Below are 16611 nucleotides of genomic sequence, written 5' to 3' on the forward strand. Positions count from 1 at the left end.
TGCTCGCTTCTGTCTACTTGTCTTTCAGTGGTCTTTGTCTTTTGGAATTTGAGGCCCTTAGCCTGGATGAATGTATGAACTTAAATAGCAAAGTTTGTTGCAGTAGACGGTTTGGTTTCTTAGTCTAGCCTCTAGTTCTATAAACATTTCCCTCTCGGGAATTTGCTGGAGCTGGAAGCAGTTCATCGTGCTCTTTTCTTTTTTCCTTGTAGCTCCGAACATCATGGTTTTCGTTAATGAAAATCGGAAGGGTGCAAAGCCCTTCTTTTATTAAAAAAAAGCTCTCTAGGGGTAAAAGGCATCACAATCAATTGAGGTGTTCAATTGAAATAGGTTCGCCTGATTTTGACCAACTCAACAATTTCTCAAAGCTCTCATTCAATTCTTTTATACTCCTATACATCATGTTTCCTAATTTTTAAGTCCTCATAATTAATACAAAAAGTTCATCTTCGCCTAGCTCTCTACTTTTGATCTCACGCAGGAGACTCTTGTTTACATTGTGCTTGACACGGACACAGACAAATCCAGTGAATATGTCGTCGCTCTTACAGGGCCGACCCATAGGCCGAGCAAACGGGGCGCCCGCCCTGGGTCCCCGGGGCGCAGGGACCCCGGCCCAGGTATTCTAGTAAGTAGAATGGGCCAAGGAAAGTACAAGGGAAAAATAAAGGCCCAAGGAACCGTGCTATGGAAAACCCACCAGGCAAAAGTCACGTCTGTTTACCTTCCACTCTTTTTTATACCATCTTATTTTCCGCGAACTTCCACCGAACACAAAATTGTTTCTGGTGCTACTAAAATTTGCTTCCTGTGCTAGTGCTTCTGTCCAAAAGAAAATCCAACATAGTAATAAATTTGTTATGTTTCCAATGTGCCAAAAAATATTTCCATTGCTTAGAAAATTTACTCTTAACTCATGGTAGCCAAGCGCGGATCTTGCTAGTTTGCTTCCAAGCCGATGACGAGAACACTAGCCACTGAGATTGTCAATATCATTCCACATGTCGTTCCACCATCGACCACCACGGCATGCTCACGATCTGCAAAACATTTTCTCCCGCTCCCGTCAACCTTGCAGAACTTCAGGAAGCATGAGTTGTTGGATTTGACTAAAAATAGGAAGCACGGAAATGAAGCAACCTGAAACATTGTAGAAGCAAAATATATTGGGAAAATCCATCCTACCACCCAGTGGTAGTTATCCCACATATCTCATATACCACCATGTTGTACTATATGTACTATTTTATTATTTTAAATATGTTCATAAACTATATCTAAGATATTTCAAAGCAAGTTACATGAAAAAATTGCATATGAGTTCATAGTTTTTGTTATATTTGTGAAATACGTATATATTTATACGTAAAAAAGACCATACTCAAAACATGATACATACTACCTAAAAAATACTATATATACTACCTAATCATTGATATATACTACATACTACACGTATATACTCTCGGTTTTGAAAGATACTACATACAACATAGAAAATACAAGTGGTGGTATATATATATATATATAGCTTTGCTAAAATGTGCCTGAGCGCAGTTCACCTTATTCTACGCGCCGCACCCTCTCTCAGCGCTCCTAACTGTCGACATGTCTAATCCCTAGACGGCTGAGAGACCAAACCCACCTGCATGCACCATGATCTAGTTTGATCGTAAATATCTGGACACAAGTGGTACAACATAGTAAACCGATTACCACTCAGATTCTCTGTTTCATTGATTAGGAAATTGTCATGCTCTTATTGTAAAATAATATTGTATTAGTAAATTATTTTACTATGTTGATTTTGTTCTCAAGCATTACTAGATGCAACGTTCTGACAATAGTTTTCATTGGAGCATTACTATGTGCCTTACTTAGTTTACAACCACATCTAAGAAATAAAAGCAGGTTGGCTGATTTGGAAGGCTTATGGTAACGCATTCAATTTCTTTAAGAACTGCTGTGTGGCATCTAGTAATTAATTAAATGTCATTACTTTTTCTGGCATGCGATTTTACCATCGATCATTAGCATGTCCACCCGCTTGATTGGTTGAGAGGCACACCTGGGTGCTCGTAAAAAATTCAGTCTTTCTAGTAATCAGGTTACTAGCTTTCACGCACCACTCATCCATCCTTTACTACTAGTAATATTTAATGGTTCTGGTAATCTTGATACGAGGCTACCACGTACTCTTGTAGTATATGTTGTCTATAGTAATCTCATTACCCACTGGCAGACATCACTCCTTGGCACTTTAATATCTATGGTAATGTAGTTACTAGGTTGTGCCACATAATACTGTATAAGTAATCTTCAAAAGGCATTTATGTATCAAAAATAGTAATATTGTCAGGGTGTACCATGCACCACTTAGCCTTGTAATTGGTCTGGTAACCTATTTACTAGGCTACTACGTACAAAGGTAATAAGCAAATCTAGTTTTACTACTAGTTAGTCCTTATTACTCAGCTGGTCAATCCTATAGTAAAAAAATCCACTACGATTACCCTAGATAGATGGTTCATTACGGTTGGTTTGCTAGCCTACATATGCGAGGCGGAGGGGTGGTCTGTGCCAACCGTAACTGTTTTAATTCTTGGCATGGTTTTTACTGGGATTGTCCAACCAAGTGACGCGCGCAACAGACTTCACATCGAGCGGAGCGCAGGATTAGCGTTTTTACGCGCACGCTCAGTTTAGCGCTACCGTTATGCTAAAGTGAGCCTGAGCGCATAATTATCTATCCTGCGCGCTCGCCAGGCTCCGCGCGTTGCTCTCAGGAAGTTAGCGATCCTGCCTTCTACCTAATCTTAGAAAGCATCGTAACGATAGACCAACGATTACTACTCGTGCCTTTGCTCGGCATAACCACCTATTATCTAGTGCATGACAGTAAAATCAGCAGAAAATATAGTAACCGAATTAATCTGTTTACTACTACACCTGTAGCTTCTCCGTCCACCACATAATTAGGATGCATAGTAATAAGCTATGAAAAAATAGTAACAATAGTAATTAGATTACTGCTTGAGCACCCACCATCTACACTATGGTGGTAATCACACATGCAAGTAAAGGTAAACATGTGTAGTTGTATTACTATACAAGATTGTTCTTTTTCAATAGTAAATGATTGTACCTTTTATGGTAACATCGTGTAAAGTACGTAATGCTTAAAATTCATGTTGCCTATATTGTGTTACTATATCTGCTAGTTTTTACCATCGGGAGAGTTGTGCGTACCAGATCGTAACAGATTTAATTTCATTACTATATTTGCCAATTATTTTACCAGGGTGAGGAGAATGATCTGTTTGTGGGACGGAAAGTTGTGCATTCTTGGTAGTAACCAGGCAGTAATCGATTTAATTCCATTACCATCATTAGCAATACATGCCAATTGGTTGGTTGAGCGGTGCACGAAGCGGACGCTTAGCGACCGGAGCATACGATTAGAGTTAATGCGCTCACGCACATGATATATATATATATATATATATATATAGGGAAAATCCATCCTACCACCCGGTGGTAGTTAACCCATATGTCTCATATACTATCATGTGGTACTATATATACTACTTTATCATTTTAAATATATTCATATACTATATATAAGATATTTCAAATCAAGTTATAAGATATATATATAGGGATTGACTATTCGTCACCCTGGGTGAGGAATAGTTATTCTTCACCCTCCTCTAGTTTACCATCAATGCACCGTAATTTTATGTTCCGTAAGTTTTATCTTATTTCCGACGTAAAAAGAGACCGTAAGAAAATATATAATGACCGTAAAAAATATTTTACGTTATGTAAAATTACAAATGTAAAAACAATGTGTAAAATACACATAAACTGTAAATTTTCTTATGTTGTGACCTATATTTTATTTTCTTATGCCAAATTTTACGTAGTGAATAAATAGGAATGTAACTATTTGAATTCAAAACGTAATTTAATTATGAAATGATTGTAATATTACCTCGGGTGAAGAATAACTTATTCCGCACCCTGGGTCATATATATGTATATATGAAGCAAATTGTTGAAAAAACACAACTATGATACTTATGAAGCAAACTAATCAAACATATGAAGCATGAAATTTTGGATGCATCATATCATGCAAATCCAACATAATCTGCATAATAGAACCATAGATTTTAAAAAGTGGGAATAACAAAAGATTTGTACATGGTCGTTCAGACTCAAATCATGAAGATAGCCATTTTGTCCATAATATATTTGAAGTTTAGGAAGCATGAGGGCGCAATATGAAGCATCGAAATGAAGCAAAACTGAACACACTGAATTACAAGGCTCCCCACAGAATATATACAAACTGAGGATGCAAAAGAACGACATGTATGCAGCATGTCGTATTGACTGACGATCGTCCTTTCGTCCTGGCGAAGAAGGGACGCCGGAGCCAACCACCGGCAACATCAACCTCCTCTGCAGCGTTGGCACGGCTCCCGGCTACCTCCTCGGCAGAAAAAAAAGGCTGACATGAATTAGAACATACATGGGGAAGGAAGCTACGGGCACATATATAAGACCTATGAAGCATGAAATCTGAAGCCAAAATCTGTTGCCACCACAACATAGATGTGACATATTGGAAGTATCCTGTTATGGAAAAAATAGCACATATGTTTTCAAGATTTGGGTGCTGCAATTTGTAATGTACATATTAATATCATCAACCTAATTGGAGTTATGTGAGCTTACATGCACTAAAGTTATGGACATACACAAAATCATCACACGTCCATTTGAATAAAAGTACACTACAATTCAAACATGTCGATTTGTACTTCAACATTACAGAACCTGGTGCTTGTATTATTTGTACTTTGATACAGCAAAGACATCGAAGGCTCAATTAAGTTGAAGATGCAAGTCATGGGTGGTAGAGTCGTACACACCTGGTGCCTCCAAGATGACCTAGTTGATCCTCTCGGCAACCTAGGGAGGCAAATAACATGGTGCAGATGGCATGCACGGGCACCTGATGTTGGGCTGGCCATCAAACACTACCGGAACGGGGCCCTATGCCGACGGCCATATCTATGCCGACGGCCCCCGTCGGCCTTGTCTAGGCTATGCCGACAGCCATATCCAGGCCGTTGGCGTAATAAAGCCGTCGGGCTATCCAGACATATGCCGACGGCCCCCGTCGGCCCAGAACGGCCGTCGGCTTACCCAAAGTTACGCCTACAGCAGCCGTCGACATAGTTGCGGGCCCGGCGATCCCGCCGTGCCGTGCGGCTAACGGCGTCCGGTCTATGCCGACGGCCGAGGCGGGAGGCCGTCGGCATAGATGCCCTTACCACGTCATCGATCCGAGGCGCACCGACCACCACCTATGCCGACGGCTGCCGTCGGCATAGATGCCACAACACCGATCCGCAGCGCCCCGGCCATCTGCCATATGCCGCAGCTATGCCGACGGCTTTGCCGTCGGCATAGTTTTTTTTTCTTTTTTTCTTTTTTTCTTTTTTTTCATAGCTATATTTTTTTCCTAGTTTTTTTTTCTTTTTTTTACCACGTCATCGATCTTTTTATCATAGTTCCCTTATCCACTTCCCGGTCACCCCCTCCACTTGTTAGTTTTTTTTCTTTTTTTTCATAGCTATATTTTATGTTTTCTTAAATATTATTATTTGACTAACTTACATATAGTACGTGTTGACAACCGGGTGGTGTTGTGGCATGTCCGAAGAGGCGGCACGCGTCTCCGGTGCGTGGCCTCCCTCACGGACGGCGCCGCCGGCGGCACCTGGAGGGGTAAACTACCGCGTCGGTTCTACACGGAGTGGATTTAGATGTGGTTTTGGCCCGGATGTTGCTCCCGGGTGTCCCTATGGGCCGACCTGACACAACCGGGTGGAGAGGTCCACTGGTCAAAGCCCGTCCGTGGGAAGTCAAAGGGCTAGATCTCGTGGTCAACCGCTCCAGGGTTAGGCGGGACGGGGGCCCTGGGGGGTAGCAATGCCACCGGAGCGTCGTACCGGGCCCTCATACATGCGGGGTGGTGTTGTGGCATGTCCGAAGAGGCGGCACGCGTCTCCGATGCGTGGCCTCCCTCACGGACGGCGCCGCCGCCGGCACCTGGAGGGGGAAAACGGACGCGTCGGGTCTACACGGAGTGGATTTAGCTGTGGTTTTGGCCCGGATGTTGCTCCCGGGTGTCCCTATGGGCCGACCTGACACAACCGGGTGGAGAGGTCCACTGGTCAAAGCCCGTCCGTGGGAAGTCAAAGGGCTAGATCTCGTGGTCAACCGCTCCAGGGTTAGGCGGGACGGGGGCCCTGGGGGTAGCAATGCCACCGGAGCGTCGTACCGGGCCCTCATACATGCGGGGTGGTGTTGTGGCATGTCCGAAGAGGCGGCACGCGTCTCCGGTGCGTGGCCTCCCTCACGGACGGCGCCGCCGCCGGCACCTGGAGGGGGAAACGGACGCGTCGGGTCTACACGGAGTGGATTTAGCTGTGGTTTTGGCCCGGATGTTGCTCCCGGGTGTCCCTATGGGCCGACCTGACACAACCGGGTGGAGAGGTCCACTGGTCAAAGCCCGTCCGTGGGAAGTCAAAGGGCTAGATCTCGTGGTCAACCGCTCCAGGGTTAGGCGGGACGGGGGCCCTGGGGGTAGCAATGCCACCGGAGCGTCGTACCGGGCCCTCATACATGCGGGGTGGTGTTGTGGCATGTCCGAAGAGGCGGCACGCGTCTCCGGTGCGTGGCCTCCCTCACGGACGGCGCCGCCGCCGGCACCTGGAGGGGGAAACGGACGCGTCGGGTCTACACGGAGTGGATTTAGCTGTGGTTTTGGCCCGGATGTTGCTCCCGGGTGTCCCTATGGGCCGACCTGACACAACCGGGTGGAGAGGTCCACTGGTCAAAGCCCGTCCGTGGGAAGTCAAAGGGCTAGATCTCGTGGTCAACCGCTCCAGGGTTAGGCGGGACGGGGGCCCTGGGGGTAGCAATGCCACCGGAGCGTCGTACCGGGCCCTCATACATGCGGGGTGGTGTTGTGGCATGTCCGAAGAGGCGGCACGCGTCTCCGGTGCGTGGCCTCCCTCACGGACGGCGCCGCCGCCGGCACCTGGAGGGGGAAACGGACGCGTCGGGTCTACACGGAGTGGATTTAGCTGTGGTTTTGGCCCGGATGTTGCTCCCGGGTGTCCCTATGGGCCGACCTGACACAACCGGGTGGAGAGGTCCACTGGTCAAAGCCCGTCCGTGGGAAGTCAAAGGGCTAGATCTCGTGGTCAACCGCTCCAGGGTTAGGCGGGACGGGGGCCCTGGGGGTAGCAATGCCACCGGAGCGTCGTACCGGGCCCTCATACATGCGGGGTGGTGTTGTGGCATGTCCGAAGAGGCGGCACGCGTCTCCGGTGCGTGGCCTCCCTCACGGACGGCGCCGCCGCCGGCACCTGGAGGGGGAAACTGGACGCGTCGGGTCTACACGGAGTGGATTTAGCTGTGGTTTTGGCCCGGATGTTGCTCCCGGGTGTCCCTATGGGCCGACCTGACACAACCGGGTGGAGAGGTCCACTGGTCAAAGCCCGTCCGTGGGAAGTCAAAGGGCTAGATCTCGTGGTCAACCGCTCCAGGGTTAGGCGGGACGGGGGCCCTAGGGGGTAGCAATGCCACCGGAGCGTCGTACCGGGCCCTCATACATGCGGGGTGGTGTTGTGGCATGTCCGAAGAGGCGGCACGCGTCTCCGGTGCGTGGCCTCCCTCACGGACGGCGCCGCCGCCGGCACCTGGAGGGGGGAAACGGACGCGTCGGGTCTACACGGAGTGGATTTAGCTGTGGTTTTGGCCCGGATGTTGCTCCCGGGTGTCCCTATGGGCCGACCTGACACAACCGGGTGGAGAGGTCCACTGGTCAAAGCCCGTCCGTGGGAAGTCAAAGGGCTAGATCTCGTGGTCAACCGCTCCAGGGTTAGGCGGGACGGGGGCCCTGGGGGTAGCAATGCCACCGGAGCGTCGTACCGGGCCCTCATACATGCGGGGTGGTGTTGTGGCATGTCCGAAGAGGCGGCACGCGTCTCCGGTGCGTGGCCTCCCTCACGGACGGCGCCGCCGCCGGCACCTGGAGGGGGGAAACGGACGCGTCGGGTCTACACGGAGTGGATTTAGCTGTGGTTTTGGCCCGGATGTTGCTCCCGGGTGTCCCTATGGGCCGACCTGACACAACCGGGTGGAGAGGTCCACTGGTCAAAGCCCGTCCGTGGGAAGTCAAAGGGCTAGATCTCGTGGTCAACCGCTCCGGGGTTAGGCGGGACGGGGGCCCTGGGGGTAGCAATGCCACCGGAGCGTCGTACCGGGCCCTCATACATGCGGGTTGGTGTTGTGGCATGTCCGAAGAGGCGGCACGCGTCTCCGGTGCGTGGCCTCCCTCACGGACGGCGCCGCCGCCGGCACCTGGAGGGGGGAAACGGACGCGTCGGGTCTACACGGAGTGGATTTAGCTGTGGTTTTGGCCCGGATGTTGCTCCCGGGTGTCCCTATGGGCCGACCTGACACAACCGGGTGGAGAGGTCCACTGGTCAAAGCCCGTCCGTGGGAAGTCAAAGGGCTAGATCTCGTGGTCAACCGCTCCAGGGTTAGGCGGGACGGGGGCCCTGGGGGGTAGCAATGCCACCGGAGCATCGTACCGGGCCCTCATACATGCGGGGTGGTGTTGTGGCATGTCCGAAGAGGCGGCACGCGTCTCCGGTGCGTGGCCTCCCTCACGGACGGCGCCGCCGCCGGCACCTTGAGGGGGGAAACGGCCGCGTCGGTTCTATACGGAGTGGATTTAGTTGTGGTATTGGCCCGGATGTTGCTCCCGGGTGTCCCTATGGGCCGACCTGACACAACCGGGTGGAGAGGTCCACTGGTCAAAGCCCGTCCGTGGGAAGTCAAAGGGCTAGATCTCGTGGTCAACCGCTCTAAGGTTAGGCGGGACGGGGGCCCTGGGGGATAGCAATGCCACCGGAGCGTCGTACCGGGCCCTCATACATGCGGGGTGGTGTTGTGGCTTGTCCGAAGAGGCGGCAGGCGTCTCCGGTGCGTGGCCTCCCTCACGGACGGCGCCGCTCGGTAACTGTACCCCTCAGTCAGTTGCTCTCCTATGTATCACCTTTCGCGAGACCATAGAAAATATTTATATAATAAAGAAATGTTGCTGACCATAGAAAAAATTCGGTTCAGAAAAAAATAATAATTATAATTATATACCATGTATTATTTTTAACATAATTACATATCATGTATGATTCAAAAAAAAGATATGCCTACGGCTAAGCCGTCGGCATAGGTGCCACGTGGCGACCTCAGCTATGCCGACGGCTTAGCCGTCGGCATAGGGTGGCCTTATCCACTACGTACGCAGCTAGCTACCCAGAGCCACTCGTTCTTTCCCACCCCACGACGAGAGCGCACCGCCGCCGCACCCCACGACCTGCGCCGCCGCCCCCCAACCCCCCACCCCGACCTGCATCGCCGCCGCCCCCCCACCCCGACCTGCCGCCGCCGCCGCACGGCCCTCCCCTACCACCGCCGCACCTCCACGACCATCCCCTGCCGCCGCCCCCCCACCCCGACCTGCCGCCCCCGCTGCACCTCCACGCCCCCCTGCCGCCGCCGCACCTCCACGGCCCTCGCCCCTGCCGCGTCTCCCCCCTCGTGCTGCCCCGGCCTACCCCGACCCCGCGGCTGCTGCAGCCGGTCGCGGTCCCGGCCTTCCCCGACCCGCGGCTGCTGCAGCCGGTCACGGCTTCGGCCGGCCCCGTCCCTCCCGTCCCCGACCGCCCCTGCCTCACCACCCCTCCACCGCCGCGCCCCCTGCCACGCCCCTCTCGGTGAGATACTTTTTTTTCTTCATTTTTTTCATTTTTTTGCTACTGTTGCATGGATGAATGAATGCATGGATGGATGTTGGATGTTAGATGGATGTTAGATGGATGTTAGATGTTAGATGTTGGATGTTGGATGTTGGATGTTGGATGTTAGATGGATGTTAGATGATGGATGTTGGATGTTAGATTTTTATTATGATGATTTTGTCATTTGAGTTGTGCTCCAAAATTGGTATAAGATGAGTGGTTATTTTTATGATGATGATCTTGTCGAAAAAATTGAACCGGACAAAATTGGACACTTGACAAAAATTGAACCGGACAAAATTGGACACTTGACAAAATTGAACCGGACAAAATTATGATATGATGAGTGGTTATTTAATCATGATGATCTTGCTAAAAAAATTGAAGGACAAAATTTGACACTTGACGAAACATGATTTTTTTTCATAGTTAAAAGTGTCAATGCTTAATGTGATGTGATGACCTAATTTTTTTCACTCGGTGTAATTAACAGGATTTGTGGTGTTCCATCTTCGTGGAGTGATCGTCGACGTTGGAGGTGTTGGTCCACGATCGTCCCTCTCCTTTGATCGACTACATCGGAGGGTGAGCAACAATTCCATGACCTCGTCCACTTTTTCCCATGTCACTAGATTGAATTTTCACATCAAGTCGCGTAACCTAGGTCTCCCGTCCGAAAGGGTTGCATCGGTAAATATGCATTCAATTGCATATTTATCACCGCAGCTCTTTCGGATTGTCCAGCGCTTTCCACGGACAGCCCGAGGATGTGTAGATTGGGTACGTTGTTCATGCTCTACCCCGTTCCGAGACAGGATTTCGGTGGCGCCTCCCTGTTGTTCTCCGGATGCACATTCTCTCGGCATTTTGCCGAGACGTGTATTTGGAGAACAGCGGGGAGGTGCTGCCGAAATTTTGTCTCGGAATGGGGTAGAGCATGGACCGTACTCAATCTACACATTCTCGGGTGGGATTAGGACCCATCTTTACCTATTAGAGATGTAGGTGGATTACTCGTCAACCTTGTAAAAAATAAAATATTGATGTGGGTAATTTAAATGAATCATTAATTTTGTTGTGTGGGTTCCAATAAAGCAGAGATGGCAGATAATCAGTGGATGTATAGTGGGTTTTTCCGTCGGAATCAAGTAACAACAGAGTGGGTCGAGAAAACTGATGTGTTTTTGAAAGAGATATTCCGTAGTCCAATGAGGATGGTGCCAGAATGCCCGTGTGCCAGATGTAAGAGACGTATCCGCAGAGATAAGAGTGCGATGACTAAGCACCTTCGCACGCATGGATTTATGCCCAACTTTAATATGCCGATAAACTTTGCCCAGCGGGACCGTGGTAGAGAGGATGTGATACGACAACGCGTCGCTGGTTATGAGGACGATGGGGTTAGAGACATGCTAGATGATGTCTTTGCTGCACAGCCGACACCTCCGTCACATTCAGCGAATGAACCGGAGGAGCCGGAGGAAACCGCAAAGGCCTTCCTGGAAATCTTGGCCTCGTCAAAGAAACCTCTCTATGAGGGTGCCAAGCTGTCTGTGCTGGATGCCATCTCGCAACTGGTGGAAGTGAAGGCTGAGTACGGCTGTAGCCGAGGTTGCTTCGAAGCATTTCTGGGAGTATGGGCTAACAGCCTGCCCGAGGGCCATGAACTGCCGAAAACCATGTACGGTACGAAGAAAATCATGAAGGCGCTCTCCATGGACTATGAGAAAATACATGTTTGTCCAAAGAATTGCCTTTTGTTTAGGCATGAGTATGCGGATGACAACTACTGTAGGAAGTGCGGTTCCTCTCGGTATATTGAGGTGGTCGATAAGCATGGTCAGAAGCGGCAGCTAAAAATCCCTGTGAAGGTTCTTCGGTATCTTGATTTTATAAAAAGACTGCAGCGCCTTTTCATCACCGAGGAGTCTGCCAAAATGATGAAGTGGCACAAGGAAGGGAAAAGGTACAATCCAAAAAAAATTGTACATACATCAGAAGGTGAAGCATGGAAGTCATTCGATATAAAGTACCCGGAGGAAGCAGCCGAGGCTGGGAATGTCAGAATTGCTATAACAGGTGATGGGTTCAATCCATATGGTATGTCGTCTAATCCATACAGCTGCTGGCCCATATTTGTTATTCCGCTCAATCTCCCTCCCGGCGCCATAATGCAACGCAAGACCATGTTCCTGTCGCTTATAATTCCGGGGCCTGAATATCCAGGGAAGAATTTGAGTGTGTTTATGCAGCCGTTGGTGGATGATTTGCACCATTCTTGGTACTTCCCGAGGTTGACATACGACCGGCATCTGCAGAAAAATTTCTTGATGAAAGTTTGGCTACAGTATTGCATGCATGACTTTCCCGGCTATGCCCTGTTCTGCGGATGGTGTACAAGTGGAAAGATGCCTTGCCCAGTGTGCATGCAGGCCTTGATTTTCATTTGGCTGAAGAAGGGTGGCAAGTATGTTGCCTTTGACCAGCATCGACAATTCCTCCCTCCAGACCATCCTGATAGGGAAGACAAGAAGAACTTCACAAAAGGCAAAGTTGTCCATGAAGTAAACGAGATTCCAACGTTTTCTGGTGCGGATGTGCTTGCTCAGCTCAAAGCTCTTAAGCCTGCCGGTGAAGGGAAAGGCAAAGGCAAAGGCAAAGGCAAAGGCATCGGTAAAGGGAAAAAATGTTTTGAAGGATATGGTGAGACGCACAACTGGACTCACATTACCCCCTTCACGCAGCTTCCCTATTTTAAGGACCTCAAACTTCCATACAACATCGACGTGATGCACACCGAAAAGAATGTCGCAGAGTCCCTTTTTAACACGATCCTCAACATTCCTGATAAGACAAAGGATAATGTTAATGCTAGAGTCGATCAACAGAATATTTGTGATAGACCACGTCTTCACATGCAACCTCCCACAGGCAGTCGAAAATCTTGGTTCAAGCCAGATGCTGACTTCGTACTTAAAAAGGATCATAAGATGGAGGCATTCAAGTGGCTGAAACACGTCGTGAAGTTCACTGATGGTTATGCGTCGAATATAAGTAAGGGGGTCAATCTTTCAACGGGCAGAGTGACCGGGCTGAAGAGTCATGACTATCATGTATGGATTGAGCGGATTATGCCGGTGATGGTTCGGGGCTATGTTCCCGAGCGTGTCTGGCGTGTGCTTGCGGAGTTAAGCCATTTCTTCCGAACGCTTTGTGCTAAAGAAGTATGTCCTGAGAAGATAAAAGAAATGCATAAGAAGGCGCCGGAGTTGATATGCAAGCTAGAGAAGATCTTCCCGCCAGGCTTCTTTACTCCGATGACACATCTCATTTTGCACCTTGCGAACGAGGTATTGTTGGGGGGCCCTGTGCAGTATCGTTGGCAGTACGGCCCTGAGAGACAGAACAAGCATCTGAGACAGAAATGTGGAAACAAAGCTAAGATTGAAGCTTCCATAGCTGAGGCAGTTATCCTAGAGGAGGTGGCAGACCTCAGGACAGCCTACTATCCGGACCATGTTCCCACGTTGCACAATAAGGTGTCTCGATACAATACAGAAGAACCCAAGTATAAACCCAAGTTGCCTCTATTCACCGGGCAAGGTGGCAGGGCTGGATGCTCGACATCTTATGTCATGCCACGAGATGAGTGGGAGGATGTCATGTTCTATATCTTGCACAACATCAAGGAAGTTGAGGATGAGTGGATGAGGTAATACCTTTGCACCATTCTTTTAGTCAATTCGTTATGTTCACTTTGCCTAGTTCTTATACCGCTTTTCTTATTGTAGTCGATTCGTTGAGGAAGAATGGACAGGAATGCTGCCTCCTACTGAAGCGGAGGCACTTGCTCTTCTCCGAAAGGGTGCTGATGGAAGGAAAATTTCGTTGCGTGGTTCATGGAGAAAGTAATATTTCACACTTCCCTATTACCCATTTCACACTTCCAATTAAACTCATGCACCCTATAATTTCAATTAAACTTGTAGGGAAATGATCCGAACGAATCAATGGATGAAGAATTGAGATGGGTTTCCATGGGTTTTGACCCTACCGTCATGACATGCCAAAAGTATGATGTGAATGGGTATCGCTTCCATACAGAGGAGCACCAGAACAGTCGGCCTGATCCCAAAACCATAAATACCGGAGTCTTCACCGAAGGAGATAATAATGTAGATTACTACGGAAGGGTAGGAAAAATATACGAGCTTACATTCAAATGTGGCCGTAAACACCTAAGTCTCACTGTGTTCAAATGCCGATGGTTCGACCCCAAAAAGGGTCTGAGACATACGCCTTCTGTTGGTTTAGTTGAAGTTAAACCATCAACCGTCTATGCCGGAGCTGATCTCTTTATCGCCGCTACCCAGGCCACACAAGTATATTATCTGCCTTACCCATGCCAGAAAGAGTACCTAAAGGGTTGGGAAGTTGTGTTCAAGGTGTCGCCACATGGTAAGCTACCGGACCCGAACGATGATGATTACTACAACATAAACCCCATGACATACGAGGGAGTGTTTTTTCAAGAGGAACATGATGACGTGGTCCGAAACAAGGAGGATGATGACTTGGGTTATGTTGACCTGGACCCAAACGACGACGGCGCCCGGATTGATGGTGAGGCAGTTGTGAATCAAAGAGACATAATTATGCTTGAAAAGTTAAATGAAGACGCTGACTCTAACGATGAGGAAGAGCCTCCACCTCCGTCAAACAACGAAGAAGATATGCGGGATAGTGATGATGAGACCGGTCGACAAATAGATTACAATAGTGATGATTCATATGGGTTCTAGAAAATGTATGTTCTTTTAATAATGTTCTCTTCCGTTATTAATGTCTTTCCTGTATGCTTGTTTTTTTATATCCTTACTAATTGTTTATTCTCTTCTCAATGCAGGTTTGCTAATCATGGGCAAGTCCAGCGGTGCCAGTTTCCTCAGTAAACTCAAAGGAGGACTTACTCGGAGTGGACGAGCCCACAAGGTTCCCTCCCGACTACGCGAGGATGGCACCTCACAGGGAGGTGGAGGGGTCGGGGGAGGAGACCCTAGAGGAGGAGGGGGTGGGGGAGAGCCCCTAGAGGACGAGGAGGTAGGGGGAGAGGCAACCGGGCCAAAAAACTCCGGGCCGTGTCCGAAATAGGAGGGTCTTCTTCGATGCCCTCCTATGCTGATGCAGCTTCTGAGTCTGAGGAGGAGGAGTATATTCCTGATGTCGAGGAGGAGGAGGGAGGAGGAGGAGGCCGAGGAGGAGGGCCGAGGAGGGCGAGGAGGGTGGAGGGGAGGTTGACCCCGAGTTGTGGGGTGACTTGCCACCGGGTGCTCCGCAGGGGTGGCTGCGTGGTAATGCCGGAGTACCTACACCACCTTCTATCGAGGCGCACAAGTGGCTCATTGAACCTGCGGGGACAGAGTAAGTGCATCTCAATCATACTTTCAACACATGACAACATTTTTTTATTGTACACATGGCAACCCTTTGATTCTTTTGCAGTAACTGGATCCTTCACGGAAAGGGCCGTAAACCGAACGGCCTTCTCACTGTCCTGTTGAAGCAGTTTTGGCCTGGCCTATTCTGCCCGCGGCCAGACAGGGACCCACAGCTGCGTGTTTTGGCCACAAGCTGGGCCCACTACGAGGCTTGCAGCAACGCGGAGTACGGGACGGCCGCTAAGGCCGTGATCACCAAATTTTGGGTAAGTTCCCTTTTGAATCACTTGTCTTTAGTTTCGTTCATAGTTTATCATTGAATCACTCAACTCATGCCTTGTTTGCTTCTGGTTTATGCATGATTGCAGCAACTCTATAGAGTTCTTGACGAGCACAAGGCCAGAGCCGACGTGGTCTTACTTGCGTCTGCAAAGAAGAAAGCTCGTCAGTTGCAGTACGAGGTGCGTTGGGTTGCCGTCTCACAGTACTACCACATCTACCTGCAACAAAAGATGACCAAAACTCAAGCACAGAGGCAAAAAATTACCATGAGCAGGGAGCAGTTCATGATGGTAACTATTACTGACTTTTCATTGTTTCAAGGAGTCAACTATATGTTTCGTGCTCACATGTCATGCTTCCAAAATTTGCATAGGTTGTTCCTCGTTGGTGCTATGGAAGGCATGACGGATGGGCGTGTTTGGTGGATAGGTGGGTCGGTGACGATCCAGAGTTTGTTGCCAAGAGCATCAAGGCCCGGGCTAACCGTGGAAAAGACGGGACACACGGCCAAGGAAACAGGAACCACTGGGGCTTCAAGGCCATGAAGGTATATCTATATGAAAGATGCATTTTGGTTCTTCTTTACCGTCATGTTCTTATGTATGGCTAACTTCTGTTTGACGTTGCAGGAGGACAAGTTGCAGAGGCCGCTCTCAGACATGGAGTCGTGGAAGCTGGCCCGCGAGCGGAGTGATCGCAAGGAGGGCGAGAGCCAGTACTACGGCAACACCGAGCAACACCTGGAGTCTTACACTCAGAACTATCAGAAGTTGCATCCGGATGTTCCCGTTCCTGAGGTCGCCCAGTCTCAGATCGACGACACGGCGGTGGTGGCCATCCAGGGTAAGTCCCATGGCCGGTATCCGTGTTTCGATGGCTTGATCACTCCGTCGATCTCGTACACACGGCTTCGAGCTACCAACCCGAGCCCGTTAGAGAGTACGGGGCGTTCGCAGCCTCCCTTAGTCCGCCAACGTGCTGTAAGTACTTCCCCT

The sequence above is a fragment of the Triticum aestivum genome, chromosome 2B, assembly GCF_018294505.1.
Source record: "Triticum aestivum cultivar Chinese Spring chromosome 2B, IWGSC CS RefSeq v2.1, whole genome shotgun sequence".
NCBI lineage: Eukaryota > Viridiplantae > Streptophyta > Magnoliopsida > Poales > Poaceae > Triticum > Triticum aestivum.